The sequence below is a fragment of the Drosophila persimilis genome, unplaced genomic scaffold (assembly GCF_003286085.1).
Source record: "Drosophila persimilis strain 14011-0111.01,24,50 unplaced genomic scaffold, DperRS2 tig00000677-arrow-arrow-pilon, whole genome shotgun sequence".
Classification (NCBI taxonomy): Eukaryota; Metazoa; Arthropoda; class Insecta; order Diptera; family Drosophilidae; genus Drosophila; species Drosophila persimilis.
Window position 1 is genome coordinate 1206156 of NW_020825333.1, and position 16503 is coordinate 1222658.

At 39.1% G+C, this 16503-nt stretch overlaps 2 pseudogenes; both read right to left on the reverse strand.

Moving 5' to 3' along the window:
* Nucleotides 1-1167: 1167 nt before the first annotated feature.
* Nucleotides 1168-3079, reverse strand: LOC113566375 (annotated as a pseudogene).
* Nucleotides 3080-13397: 10318 nt separating this feature from the next.
* On the reverse strand, nucleotides 13398-15309 carry LOC113566374 (annotated as a pseudogene).
* Between the last annotated feature and the right edge of the window lie 1194 nt (nucleotides 15310-16503).

Sequence of the window (16503 nt, forward strand, 5' to 3'; positions counted from 1 at the left end):
ACGAGAAAGAATGAAATTGTTTTCTTGATTCTGGCTATAATAATTATACGATCTGATTCAGATTTTACACTCTAGAAGATATAGACATCTTCTACGATTCTGCGTTTTTAGTTTTCTCGTATCTTTAAAAATGTGGATGCCACAGATTTTCGCCCTTTGTGGGGGCGGAAGTGGGCGGGGCAATATTTTGAAATATACTTGTTACAGTGACATATCACAGAAGTCTAGATATAAAATGTCGATACTCTAGCTCTTATAGTCTTTGAGCACTAGGCGCTAATAGGGACGGACAGACAGACTGGGCTCAGTGTACGTGTAAGCGAAAAAGTAGAAATCTCTGGCGTGCTGCATCCGCAGCTTCATGGCTTTGCCCACCCCTATCTCGGCTTGGCCATGCTGATCGAGCGCCGCTCCTCTTCTGCGCTACGAGACGACGTCGGCGCCTTCTTCCGTCCGCTTTGGATCTGGCTGGCTTGAAACCTGCATTCATTAATATACATATGTATATAACTTCAGCTGGCACTTCCAGACTATATGGTCCGATACATTTATTTTGTTTGTCTTGCTCAGTCTATTGGTGGAACTTGATAGAACGAAAAAAACTCGGCCAACCGCAGGGGAGCGATCTCACACTCCCAATTCGAGCCAGACGCTGAAAGATACACTACTTCAGTACCTCCCTTTCACTAGAGAGATATCTTTCTATATAAAATCTAAAACATCTGAAATATATGACCATATGACCAAGAGGTATCTATCTATCTAGCTACTTTATACATTTCGACAGATTAAACGGGTAAAGCATTCGACGACTTAAGTTTATGGTGGGTTGGATTTGGCAAGGAAGGTCATTTTATTGTGTGTTGTAATCTGCCAACTACTAGGGTCAACGAGTAACAAAGGTCCAAAAGGGTTGCAGATGTAATAAACAAATTACTTAAGCTTTTTTTTTCTTCGCAAATACCAGAGATAATATACATACTTAAGTATTTTTAACATTATACATACTATCTAATTTTAAGCCCTTGCCGAAGATAAAAATTCCGTAAGCTTTATTTAATAGTTTATTTTATTTATCTAGATTGTTAAATTACATTTTTAGTTTAATTTTTGTTCAGAAAGGCATCCCAAAATAAAGTGCCCCGGATCTGGGCCCACTTGCAGCCTCTATAAAAACCTGGGTGGTCCAGAGTTGAATGGCCCAGGATTTGGAGGGTGTGATGTGGGCGATAACTGTCCATTACGCATCATATCAATTGGCGAGCTAGAGCGCTGCACGAAGCGGTGATAGTTGCTTTGTGGCAGAGCGTGCTAAAATGAATGGAATATTTTTATTTTAGGATAAATACCGAGAAGGAAATACTAACGTGTATACTTCACAGGGTCAGTGCACTTAGAACGTTTCCAACTACGCGAGGGTTTGGACCATCCCCGAAATTTAATTGTAAACTTTCTGGCATGTCGCTATTGCTGCCGACGCTACGCCCGCTAGTATTTCCAGTACTATTCGACAAATGAAGCTGACCTAAAGATGCGGTGGCCATTCTCCGCCGTTCTCAACACTAATATCCAAGCCCAAGCTATTTCCATGCGGAAATCGAAAGTCCCCTTCAGTTATTAACGCCGGCAGTTCATTTCGTGGACGCGCTGACGCTGAAATACGTGCATAGCTACACTGAAGCGCAGGACTAGAGTTGGTTGCTAAAATACTGGCTACACCAAAAAGACCATTTGATTGGTGACGCGGAAAAGTGAGATTTCGGCTATATTAGGGGTGTACTCCATCGGTGCCACAGATTTATGATGCTGACGATCCCATTGACGAGGACGATAAAAAAGAAGATCCAACGGTTGTGTTTCGCGGAACTGAGCCAGTAGCCGCTGGTGATGGCGGTGGGCTTTGATCTTCATCTTCAAGCAAATTGTCTTCGCTTTGAGTAGTGGACGCAACTCCACACGGATTTCCTTTGTGAACATCATAGCTTTTCTGGCTGATACTTCATCAGGGAGGAAGCCGAATTTGTCGTTCAATTTCATGTTTTGATGAAAGTGGCAGTAGCAATGCATGCTGGCACATAGGTGACTGGCGAAGTTTATTTTCGCGTTTACGCATTGCCAATAAATTTTGGTTATCCGGTGCTGGTATAACAGCCGACCCTACCCACATTTCAATATTTTCATGAATAGCACCACGATTAACAACACTACAAAGTCCATTATTAGCCGCTGCATTCATGTGGGACACCATATTCAAGGTATCAGGAATATCTGGCGGGTGTCGCGACCTACGCATACGCATTAGTTCCACCTGGTGGTGAGATGAAGATAATCGATCCTTCAACAAAGAGTCCCTGATTACTACCACTACATATCATATGTGAAGGTGGAGTGCTGACAAGATCTCTACGAATTGCTTGGCAGAGCATCTCACTATGAGGTGGTAAAACATGGTCTATGCGCACTAAAGGCAATAATTCTGCGATGATGTCTCGCAACTCTACATCACTCAAATCACAAAAAGTTTGGTTCACGATCTTCCATGCGGCTAATGAGCTCCTGTTCTCCACATTTAAGAACAGCCCGCAGAATCTCTAGCTTAGGAGCTGGTTAAAAAATTACTCTGCAGAACATGTAACAGTTGCGTTTTATCTATTTGGTGCAGGACAGGTGAGGTGCTAATAACGGTAAATTCTTCTCGTAGGTACTAACATGCTTGTCTAAACACCCACGCGGAGCCATGGAGTTGGCAACCCCACTTTAAAATTGTTGGTAAAGTATCAAGGGACAGCTACTCGAGTATTAAATCCTCACAGCCTTGCGCCAAAATATCAATCTCTAAAAACCGACCAATCTGGTAAAGCTCCATAGCTTCCTCTAGTGTCGTTGGACGCACTCTTCCTGTGTTGGTTAAGGCATGCAGTTCCCCTAGTGATCCTGCCGACGTACACGATCCAAAACCGCATAAAATCAATCAATAATGTCCAGGTTAACGGTATAATATTTCGTCTCATACAATTCGCGTGGTCACGTGAAAGGAACGTTCAACGCACTTATCAATGTTGCGCGTTCGACGCGCAATTAAATTACAAAACGAGGGGCAACGTTGTGAGTTGCTGCGGAGACCGTATCTCTACATTTATACCCGATACTTAGTCATCATGGCTCTCCCCCGGCAGACGCCGCTTCTATTGAACGACACGACAAAGAGTGCGTGCGAGAGAGACAGAAAATCAGTCTGAGCGTGACGTCAGGCGCTGCGTAGCCACTGCAAATTGATTTGTTCCTTTTGGCTATACAAATTATCCGGATCTGATCCAGATTCAGCAATCTGATAGATATGGATGAGATCATCATTTTCTATGATTGTTTTTAGTTTTCTCGAATCTTCAATATTGTGGATGCCACAGATTTTCCTCTTTTGTGGGGGCGGAAGGGAGTGGGGCGAGATATACGTTTAATAGTGAGTTCTAACAGGAGTGTGGATACCAAATTTGGTTACTCTAGCGTTAATAGTCTCTGAGATTCTCTGTGAATATCCCCAGATTTTCGTCCTTTGCGGGGGCGGAAGGGGGTGTGGCGAAATTTTGAAACAAACTCGTCTCGGTCCGATATCTTGGGAGTGTGGATACCAAATTTGGTTGCTCTAGCTTTTATAGTCTCTGAGATCTTGATTGATCCCTTGATTTTAGATAAGTGTCACTTGACGTCTTTATTTATCAAGAATGCACATAAAGAAACATTGCACGGTGGAATTAATCTGATGCGAAACTATATCCAGCGAAAGTTTTGGATATTTGGGCTAAGAAATTGCTTAAAGAAAAAACTTAAAGAGTGTGTCACCTGTGCTAGGTATCGACAGAATACTGCAGAACAAATTATGGGAAATCTGCCGAAACACAGAGCTACAATGTCGCACCCGTTTACAAATACAGGTGTAGACTTCGCCGGGCCTTACCATATCCGATGCTCTAAAAACCGGGGGCAGAAATCCTATAAGGGATATATTGCCATATTCGTATGCATGGCGACAAAAGCTATTAATTTGGAAGTAGTCAGCGATCTTACTTCAGATGCATTTCTAGCTGCACTTAGAAGATTTTTTTCAAGAAGAGGAAAATGTGCAAAAATGTTTTCCTATAATGGAACCAACTTTGTGGGAGCTTCGCGCAAATTAGACGAGGAATACCGAAAAGCCCTCAAAGACAACATAAAAGTGATTCCAATATTAGAAAGAGAACAGATCGAGTGGCATTTTATTCCCCCGGCAGGACCTCACTTCGGAGGTATTTGGGAAGCTGGGGTAAAATCCGTGAAATATCACTTAAAAAGGGTAATTGGGGACAATAATTTGACCTATGAGGGAATGGCAACTCTATTATGTCAAATTGAAGCGGTACTAAATTCACGCCCTTTGTATACAGCTACAAATGATATTGACGATCTGTATGTATTAACACCAGGTCATTTTATAATTGGAAGGCCAATATTTGGCCCGATTGAGACAATTTCAGAGTAAAAAATCGGGAATCTGGATAGATGGAGATTAATTCAGAAAATGAAAAGAGAATTTTGGATTAAATGGAAAGAAGATTATTTGCACACACTGCAACAAAGAAATAAATGGAAAATAGGAATGCAGAATATTAAAACAGGACAGATTGTATTAATAAAAGATGAAACCTGTCACCCAGCTAGATGGCCCTTGGGAAAAATAGAAGAAATACATAAAGGTAGGGACGATAGAGTCAGAGTAGTAACTATAAAACATAAAGACGGGTTGATAAAACGACCTATAACTAGAATTTGTCCATTAGCTGGAATCGAGTCAGAAGAGCAAGACTCAGGAATGACTCCAAAAGAGACCAGAAGTACTCGTAGTAGTAAAAGGTAATTCAAATTGCGTTTATAGGAAGATAGCAGAGACATGGTCATTTTGGGTCGAATTAGAAAGACAGGGTAGTTGGCTCTTCAAAGTTCCAGTAAACACTAATGCTAGAATTCAATGTAGTAACTCAAATCAAGAACTAATAGATCTTCCGCAACAAGGAATTTTAACAATAATACATGGTTGTACTATGCGAACCGATGATAAAATACTAGTACCTCATCACAGTATTCAAACAGAAAGCTACGAGCCAATTTCATCATTTTATATAAGTAATGTAAGCAAAATACCAAAAATTGTTTGGAATCCATTAACAGTACCATTAATTAACCAAACAGAAGAAATGGATAAGTTAAGAAACGAAATAAAATTGTTAAAAGAAAGTCATCATGACTTAAAAGGACTGAAGTTCCATCATGTATCTGGACATGCGGCCTTGATTATCGGAATCATAATAATGATAATATTAATAATCTATGCCATAAGAAGAATTAAAGTAGCACGAAGACTGCAAACGATAGCACTTCCCTACCCACTGTAATTGACTGTAAATGATTATCTGTACTTGTAATTATAGCTATAAAGAAAATGTACACAAAAAGGTTCACAAGAATCAAAATACAAAACAATTCCACTTTCGGCCCTTTGCAGAATGTTCAAACATGAACATATTATCGTCAGTACAATGCCACTTTCGGCCCCTTGCAGAATGTTTAAATATAAATAGATTATTGTACACATAAACTCATGTAACAACACCGATCTCTAAAGAAATAACATAAAGTAGACAAGTTATGACTGCACTGGTGTAAACAGAGATCTGTAACCCATTAATACGACAACAAAACACAAGTGGAGAAAACACTTAACAAATGCGGTCCTAAAATAAAACTAATGTAAGCATGTACTTAAAAAGACACCCTCAGTAAGGTGTATCCTCTGCGTAGGTCTAACGATAATTATAGACTACCAAATTGTAACTCGTACCTCATTGTCAAATCACATATAAGGCTCTGATTTTAAGAATAAAATTTAGTTTGAATTTAAAACTCAACTCGCAAATGTCTAGACTTTTCTTTTAAGGTCTTAACATTTTGGTCCTTCGAGACTCTCCGTTGTTTCCCCCCTGTGGTAAGAGCACGGAGTTAAACCAGCTTCCTTGAGACTGAACAAGTGTCTAGTTCACTGACAGTTAAAGGTAGCAAAATAAAAAAACTTTGATTTCCCTCCTATAGGAAGGAACAGAGTATAAAATAAATTAATGAAACGAGAGTTTCAATTAATAATTTGGAAAAATACGAGCTAAACAGGCTGTATTTTTAATAGATAACTGGGTATATCTATTGTGATCGGAGAATATAAAAAAAAAATAAAATAAATAAAAATTAATGAAACGGAAGTTTCAATTAATAATTTTGAAAAATACGAGCTGTACAGGCTGTATTTTAATAGATAACGAAATATGTATATCTATTGTAATTGAAAAATAAAAATTTTTCGCGACGGTGGCGTTTTCGAGGCCGGAACATCGAAAGAAAAAAAAAATAATAATCCGAAACATCGAAAGTGCTTAATGGCTAGAATTGAAAAAAAAGTGGCATATAACTGTGACTGTGAAAAAGAAATATATAAATGGGTTTGTGTGTGCCCACTGTGCCAGCAACAATAACTGCAGCGACAGCGATGCAGCAGCGACGTAAGCAGAGGCAACACCAGCAGCAGCAACAGCGGTATCAGCAGCAGCGACTTCAGCGGCAGCAGTAACAACAACAGCAGAAGCAGAATCAGCTAAGTCTCATATTTCAAATTTTTTTTAAGCCTAATTAAGTAAAAGTAAAAAAAATTAAACTAAGATGTTGTCGGAACAAATAATTAAGCTATTAGAGGCTCAAGCAGCGATAGCAAGGGAGATTAAAAAGATTGAAGCTGGTCATTTGACCAGCGATGTAATCCAAAGGTTAGGAGACCTTAAAAAAAAAGTTACAGGCAATAATTCTGCACTGTTAACATATGGAGTAGTCGATCATGACTACTATAAGAGACAGCAGTACGAAAAAATCATTAAAAATATAGAGGACATACATAAAAAGTATGTAGAGTCAAAAAATAATGAAACATTAACGAAAGGGAAGGTAGAAAAACAAAGTTACAATCAGTGGAGAATGGATACTAAAGGGGCAACGGTAAAAAAGAAGATATCGATATGCCTGATCTTCCGAAAGTGGAAGTACCCACATTCTCGGGCGAAGAAAAAGAGTGGGACGGCTTTTCACAAATATTTTGTGAATTAATTCATAACAGAGATAGTCTGAGTACATCTCTAAAATTCAATTATTTGAAAATCGCGATAAAGGGTGAGGCACGGAGTATGGTAGCTCACCTTTTAACTGGGCCGCTGGAGAATTATAATGCCGCTTGGGAATTGCTGACCAAGCGGTAAGAAAATAAGCGAAACATTTTTTCGGATCAGCTGAATCGTTTACTAGACTTACCAATGCTAGATCACGATTCAGCGAAACATATTAAATGGTTTTCTGATTCTATAAACGAGTCAATACATTTAATTAAATTAAAGTCACATTTAACAGAAGAAGTTGATGTGATTTTCGCGCACATTGTGTTGAAAAAATTCAACAAAGATACCTTACAATTATATGAAAGTCATATAAAAAGGACAAAAGAGATCCAAGCATTGCCAGATGTGATGGAATTTTTAGAACAACGGTACACTTCTCTTTACACGTCGCAGGATAAAGAGTGGAAACCGTTGAAAAAAGTAGTGCAATATGGTAAAATAAAAGAAAATTGTCCGTTATGTAAAATGGCAGGACATACCATAATTCACTGCTATAAGTTTAAGGGAATGAGTCCGATAGATAGAGGCCAGTTTATTAAAAAACAGCGCCTTTGCACAAAATGCTGTAGGCATAATATGTATAAGAAATGCTTTTCTGAAATTTTATGTGGGATTTGTAAAAAACCTCATCATACGATGCTCCATATTCCCTACGAAAAGAGGGAAAATGTTAACACTTGCTTGACAAAAGAACAAGCGTTCTTAGCCACAGCACTTATAAAAGTAAGGGCAAGGAATGGTGGCTATCAAAACCTTAGAGCTCTCATTGATTGTGGGTCGCAATGTACCATAATTTCAGAAGAAGCTGCGCAAATATTAAACTTAGTACGAAAAAGAGCGAACACCGAGGTAAGTGGAGTGTCATCTACAGACTCTTGCACTTCAAAGTACAAAGTTACTTTATCGGTAAAAACTCGTGATTATAATAAAGGTCCTCTAAATATTGAAGCAATTATTCTTCCGAAATTGATGAAAGCTTTACCATTAAAGTCTTTCAATATTGATAAAACTAAGTGGCAAGATTATGTGTTGGCAGACCCTAACTTTAACAAACCAAGTAGGGTAGATGTAATAATTGGGATAGATTTGTATACCCATATTTTAAAAGACGGAGTAGTAAAAATAGACGGACTACTTGGACAAAATACAGAATTCGGATGGATTATATCCGGTTGCACCAAATCAAAAGGTGATCAATTTATTGTGGCGACAACAATTGAAGTTGGGGACTTAGAGCGGTTCTGGGAATTGGAAAGTGAAAAGAATGACGTAGAAGAAGATGTGTGCGAGGAGCATTTATTGGAAACAACAAGAAGAGATGAGAATGGTAGGTATGTGGTTAAAATACCATTTAAAAAAGAAAGGGATCTAGGAGATTCAAAACACCAAGCTATAGCGCGATTTTATAGTTTAGAAAGAAAGCTCAGCAATAATAAAACATTAAAAGAAAATTATGTAAAGTTCATGCATGAATATAAAAACTTAGGATATATGGTAGAGTCCAAAGAAGATTGGAAATATTATTTACCCCATCAAGGAGTCATAAGTATTCCAGTATAGCGACAAAGCTGAGGGTGGTTTTCGATGCTTCAGCAAAAACCACAAACAATAAAAGTTTAAATGATATCATGTGGGTTGGACCAAGGGTCCAAAAAGATATCTTCGATATTATGGTGAAATGGCGTAAATGGCCATTTGTAATATCGGCGGACATTGAAAAAATGTACCGGCAAATTAATGTTAATAAAGACGATCAACAATATTTGCATATAATTTGGAGAGATAATCCAAACGAAAAGTTTAAAGATTATAAACTTACAACCGTTACGTACGGTACAGCTTCAGCACCCTACTTAGCAACCAGGGTTGCAATAGCAGATAATTGCAAAAATCAAGCAATTAGGGAAATCATAAAGAATGATTTTTATATGGACGACCTGATGACAGGTGCCGACACGATACTGGATGCTAAAAAGCATGTAAAGGAAGTTACCCGGGAGTTTAATAAGGTTGGGTTTAACTTAAGAAAGTGGATAACAAATATCCCAGAAATTATAGAAGGCATTAGAGATGACCAACAAAATAAAGTATTAACCATTGAGGAGAATGAATCCGTCAAAACATTAGGACTACAATGGGAACCGGTTAAAGACGAGTTTTTTAATAACAAAAGAATAGTATTATCTACCTTAGCCAAGATATATGACCCCTTAGGCTGGTTGTCTCCAGTGACACTTGTCGGAAAATTGTTTATTCAAAAACTTTGGCTAGCAGACAAAAATTCGTTTAAAAAAAGTTTAACAGAGTTAGAGAGCATTCGGATACCGAGATGGCTAAATTCTCAGCACAATAAGTCGATGCAAATTCATGGGTTTGCCGATGCATCCGAAAAGGCTTATGCTGCCGTAGTGTATGCCAAGGTAGATAGTTCTACAATTATAATAGCCAGCAAAAGCAAAGTTAATCCAAAGAAGAATCGGAAAACTATTCCAAAATTAGAACTTTGTGCAGCACGTCTTCTGGCAAAATTAATTCAACGGGTGAAAGTAGCGGTTGGAAGTAATGTAGAGTGTTATGCCTGGAGTGATTCTACTATTACTCTAGCCTGGATTAAGAATGGAGACAATAAAGACAAGTTTATCAGGCGTCGAACTGACGAAGTAAGAAAGATTAAGGAAATTAAATGGGAACACGTTAGAACTGAAGACAATCCAGCAGATGTAGCATCAAGGGGCATTAGTGCAGATAAGCTAAAAGATTTTAAGATTTGGTGGAAAGGGCCTCAATGGTTGCCGAAATCTAAGGAACATTGGCCAAAAGAGGAAATTGAAGAAAAAATAGTAGTTAGCACAAAAATGGTAATAGCAAAAAATAACATTTTTTGTGAATTATTACAAAAATATTCGTGTATGCATAAACTAGAGTCATTGCATATGTATTGAGGTTTATTCAAATCAAACCCAAAAAGAAAGAATTTCCTCCATTTTTGACAGTGAAGGAGTTTTAGAGCGCCAAAGTATTAATAGTAAAACAACAACATGCTATACAATTCAGTTCCGAAATAGCAAGCCTAATTAATAAAAAGGAAATAGAAACAAAAAATAAACTATAAAGCTTAAATCCGTTCTTAGATAAAGACGGATTGTTACTTGTTGGAGGTACATTGCAAAACTCCAATGCGGTATTTGAGGTTAAACATCCATTGATTTGAGATAAGTGTCACTTGATTCCTTATTTATCAAGAATGCACATAAAGAAACATTGCACGGTGGAATTAATCTGATGCGAAACTATATCCAGCGAAAGTTTTGGATATTTGGGCTAAGAAATTGCTTAAAGAAAAAACTTAAAGAGTGTCACCTGTGCTAGGTATCGACAGAATACTGCAGAACAAATTATGGGAAATCTGCCGAAACACAGAGCTACAATGTCGCACCCGTTTACAAATACAGGTGTAGACTTCGCCGGGCCTTACCATATCCGATGCTCTAAAACCGGGGGCAGAAATCCTATAAGGGATATATTGCCGTATTCGTATGCATGGCGACAAAGGCTATTCATTTGGAAGTAGTCAGCGATCTTACTTCAGATGCATTTCTAGCTGCACTTAGAAGATTTTTTTTCAAGAAGAGGAAAATGTGCAAAAAAATTTTTCGATAATGGAACCAACTTTGTGGGAGCTTCGCGCAAATTAGACGAGGAATACCAAAAAGCCAAAGACAACATAAAAGTGGTTCCAATATTAGAAAGAGAACAGATCGAGTGGCATTTTATTCCCGCGACAGGACCTCACTTCGGAGGTATTTGGGAAGCTGGGGATAAAATCAGTGATATATCACTTATTGATCTTAATCGGGGACAATAATTTAACCTATGAGGAAATGGCAACTCTATTATGTCAAATTGAAGAGGTACTAAATTCACGCCCTTTGTATACAGCTACAAATGATATTGACGATCTGTATGTATTAACACCAGGTCATTTTATAATTGGAAGGCCAATATTTGGCCCGATTGAGACAATTTCAGAGTAAAAAATCGGGAATCTGGATAGATGGAGATTAATTCAGAAAATGAAAAGAGAATTTTGGATTAAATGGAAATAATATTATTTGCACACACTGCAACAAAGACATAAATGGAAAATAGGAATGCGGAATATTATAACAAGAACACAATTTAAGGAAATTTACAGCCTATTAACAGCGAAAGGAATTTTTGTTGATTAATTAATTAAAAATTAATTCTGAACGTGAAGATTCCCCTGTTTGGTAGACACGCATCCCATTTGTTTAGGATAATTTCGATGCCGGTTGAGCATGAACAAGAATTGGTCAAAGTAGATTTGAGCTCCAGGTATTTAGTATATAACTTCGAAATTGATTCCTATCATTCGCTGAATGAAGCTACCTTGAACAAATGCCGAAAATGGAAAACGAATAGAAGAGTACGACAACAAAACACAAGTGGAGAAAATACTTAACAAATGCGGTCCTAAAATAAAGCTAGTGTAAGCATTTACTCAAATAGATACCCTCAGTAAAGTGTATCCTCTGCGTAGGTCTAACGATAATTATAGACTACCAAATTGTACCTCCTACCTCATTGTCAAATCACATATAAGGCTCTGATTTTAAGAATACAATTTAGTTTGAATTTACAACTGAACTCGGAAATGTCTAGACTTTTCTTTTAAAGTCTTAACATCCGATCTGATCCAGATTCAGCAACCGGATAGATATGGTCATTCTCTATGATTGTGTTAGTTTTATCGAATCTTTAATATTGTGGGTGTAACCGATTTTCGTTCTTTGTGGGGGCGGAAAAGGGTGGGGCGAAATTTTGAAACTAACTCGTCAAGGTCTGATATCACAGAAGTGTGGATACTAAATTTGGTTGCTCTAGCTTTTATAGTCTCTGAGATCCTTAAACTCACATTTTGCAACAGGCAAAACCGACCATGAAACCTGTGTGTTAGAGAGAGGCAGAACGAGAAAGAATGAAATTGTTTTCTTGATTCTGGCTATAATAATTATACGATCTGATTCAGATTTTACACTCTAGAAGATATAGACATCTTCTACGATTCTGCGTTTTTAGTTTTCTCGTATCTTTAAAAATGTGGATGCCACAGATTTTCGCCCTTTGTGGGGGCGGAAGTGGGCGGGGCAATATTTTGAAATATACTTGTTACAGTGACATATCACAGAAGTCTAGATATAAAATGTCGATACTCTAGCTCTTATAGTCTTTGAGCACTAGGCGCTAATAGGGACGGACAGACAGACTGGGCTCAGTGTACGTGTAAGCGAAAAAGTAGAAATCTCTGGCGTGCTGCATCCGCAGCTTCATGGCTTTGCCCACCCCTATCTCGGCTTGGCCATGCTGATCGAGCGCCGCTCCTCTTCTGCGCTACGAGACGACGTCGGCGCCTTCTTCCGTCCGCTTTGGATCTGGCTGGCTTGAAACCTGCATTCATTAATATACATATGTATATAACTTCAGCTGGCACTTCCAGACTATATGGTCCGATACATTTATTTTGTTTGTCTTGCTCAGTCTATTGGTGGAACTTGATAGAACGAAAAAAACTCGGCCAACCGCAGGGGAGCGATCTCACACTCCCAATTCGAGCCAGACGCTGAAAGATACACTACTTCAGTACCTCCCTTTCACTAGAGAGATATCTTTCTATATAAAATCTAAGACATCTGAAATATATGACCATATGACCAAGAGGTATCTATCTATCTAGCTACTTTATACATTTCGACAGATTAAACGGGTAAAGCATTCGACGACTTAAGTTTATGGTGGGTTGGATTTGGCAAGGAAGGTCAATTTATTGTGTGTTGTAATCTGCCAACTACTAGGGTCAACGAGTAACAAAGGTCCAAAAGGGTTGCAGATGTAATAAACAAATTACTTAAGCTTTTTTTTTCTTCGCAAATACCAGAGATAATATACATACTTAAGTATTTTTAACATTATACATACTATCTAATTTTAAGCCCTTGCCGAAGAGAAAAATTCCGTAAGCTTTATTTAATAGTTTATTTTATTTATCTAGATTGTTAAATTACATTTTTAGTTTAATTTTTGTTCAGAAAGGCATCCCAAAATAAAGTGCCCCGGATCTGGGCCCACTTGCAACCTCTATAAAAACCTGGGTGGTCCAGAGTTGAATGGCCCAGGATTTGGAGGGTGTGATGTGGGCGATAACTGTCCATTACGCATCATATCAATTGGCGAGCTAGAGCGCTGCACGAAGCGGTGATAGTTGCTTTGTGGCAGAGCGTGCTAAAATTAATGGAAAATTTTTATTTTAGGATAAATACCGAGAAGGAAATACTAACGTGTATACTTCACAGGGTCAGTGCCCTTAGAACGTTTCCAACTACGCGAGGGTTTGGACCATCCCCGAAATCTAATTGTAAACTTTCTGGCATGTCGTTATTGCTGCCGACGCTACGGCCGCTAGTATTTCCAGTACTATTCGACAAATGAAGCTGACCTAAAGATGCGGTGGCCATTCTCCGCCGTTCTCAACACTAATATCCAAGCCCAAGCTATTTCCATGCGGAAATCGAAAGTCCCCTTCAGTTATTAACGCCGGCAGTTCATTTCGTGGACGCGCTGACGCTGAAATACGTGCATAGCTACACTGAAGCGCAGGACTAGAGTTGGTTGCTAAAATACTGGCTACACCAAAAAGACCATTTGATTGGTGACGCGGAAAAGTGAGATTTCGGCTATATTAGGGGTGTACTCCATCGGTGCCACAGATTTATGATGCTGACGATCCCATTGACGAGGACGATAAAAAAGAAGATCCAACGGTTGTGTTTCGCGGAACTGAGCCAGTAGCCGCTGGTGATGGCGGTGGGCTTTGATCTTCATCTTCAAGCAAATTGTCTTCGCTTTGAGTAGTGGACGCAACTCCACACGGATTTCCTTTGTGAACATCATAGCTTTTCTGGCTGATACTTCATCAGGGAGGAAGCCGAATTTGTCGTTCAATTTCATGTTTTGATGAAAGTGGCAGTAGCAATGCATGCTGGCACATAGGTGACTGGCGAAGTTTATTTTCGCGTTTACGCATTGCCAATAAATTTTGGTTATCCGGTGCTGGTATAACAGCCGACCCTACCCACATTTCAATATTTTCATGAATAGCACCACGATTAACAACACTACAAAGTCCATTATTAGCCGCTGCATTCATGTGGGACACCATATTCAAGGTATCAGGAATATCTGGCGGGTGTCGCGACCTACGCATACACATTAGCTCCACCTGGTGGTGAGATGAAGATAATCGATCCTTCAACAAAGAGTCCCTGATTACTACCACTACATATCATATGTGAAGGTGGAGTGCTGACAAGATCTCTACGAATTGCTTGGCAGAGCATCTCACTATGAGGTGGTAAAACATGGTCTATGCGCACTAAAGGCAATAATTCTGCGATGATGTCTCGCAACTCTACATCACTCAAATCACAAAAAGTTTGGTTCACGATCTTCCATGCGGCTAATGAGCTCCTGTTCTCCACATTTAAGAACAGCCCGCAGAATCTCTAGCTTAGGAGCTGGTTAAAAAATTACTCTGCAGAACATGTAACAGTTGCGTTTTATCTATTTGGTGCAGGACAGGTGAGGTGCTAATAACGGTAAATTCTTCTCGTAGGTACTAACATGCTTGTTTAAACACCCACGCGGAGCCATGGAGTTGGCAACCCCACTTTAAAATTGTTGGTAAAGTATCAAGGGACAGCTACTCGAGTATTAAATCCTCACAGCCTTGCGCCAAAATATCAATCTCTAAAAACCGACCAATCTGGTAAAGCTCCATAGCTTCCTCTAGTGTCGTTGGACGCACTCTTCCTGTGTTGGTTAAGGCATGCAGTTCCCCTAGTGATCCTGCCGACGTACACGATCCAAAACCGCATAAAATCAATCAATAATGTCCAGGTTAACGGTATAATATTTCGTCTCATACAATTCGCGTGGTCACGTGAAAGGAACGTTCAACGCACTTATCAATGTTGCGCGTTCGACGCGCAATTAAATTACAAAACGAGGGGCAACGTTGTGAGTTGCTGCGGAGACCGTATCTCTACATTTATACCCGATACTTAGTCAGTATGGCTCTCCCCCGGCAGACGCCGCTTCTATTGAACGACACGACAAAGAGTGCGTGCGAGAGAGACAGAAAATCAGTCTGAGCGTGACGTCAGGCGCTGCGTAGCCACTGCAAATTGATTTGTTCCTTTTGGCTATACAAATTATCCGGATCTGATCCAGATTCAGCAATCTGATAGATATGGATGAGATCATCATTTTCTATGATTGTTTTTAGTTTTCTCGAATCTTCAATATTGTGGATGCCACAGATTTTCCTCTTTTGTGGGGGCGGAAGGGAGTGGGGCGAGATATACGTTTAATAGTGAGTTCTAACAGGAGTGTGGATACCAAATTTGGTTACTCTAGCGTTAATAGTCTCTGAGATTCTCTGTGAATATCCCCAGATTTTCGTCCTTTGCGGGGGCGGAAGGGGGTGTGGCGAAATTTTGAAACAAACTCGTCTCGGTCCGATATCTTGGGAGTGTGGATACCAAATTTGGTTGCTCTAGCTTTTATAGTCTCTGAGATCTTGATTGATCCCTTGATTTTAGATAAGTGTCACTTGACGTCTTTATTTATCAAGAATGCACATAAAGAAACATTGCACGGTGGAATTAATCTGATGCGAAACTATATCCAGCGAAAGTTTTGGATATTTGGGCTAAGAAATTGCTTAAAGAAAAAACTTAAAGAGTGTGTCACCTGTGCTAGGTATCGACAGAATACTGCAGAACAAATTATGGGAAATCTGCCGAAACACAGAGCTACAATGTCGCACCCGTTTACAAATACAGGTGTAGACTTCGCCGGGCCTTACCATATCCGATGCTCTAAAAACCGGGGGCAGAAATCCTATAAGGGATATATTGCCATATTCGTATGCATGGCGACAAAAGCTATTAATTTGGAAGTAGTCAGCGATCTTACTTCAGATGCATTTCTAGCTGCACTTAGAAGATTTTTTTCAAGAAGAGGAAAATGTGCAAAAATGTTTTCCTATAATGGAACCAACTTTGTGGGAGCTTCGCGCAAATTAGACGAGGAATACCGAAAAGCCCTCAAAGACAACATAAAAGTGATTCCAATATTAGAAAGAGAACAGATCGAGTGGCATTTTATTCCCCCGGCAGGACCT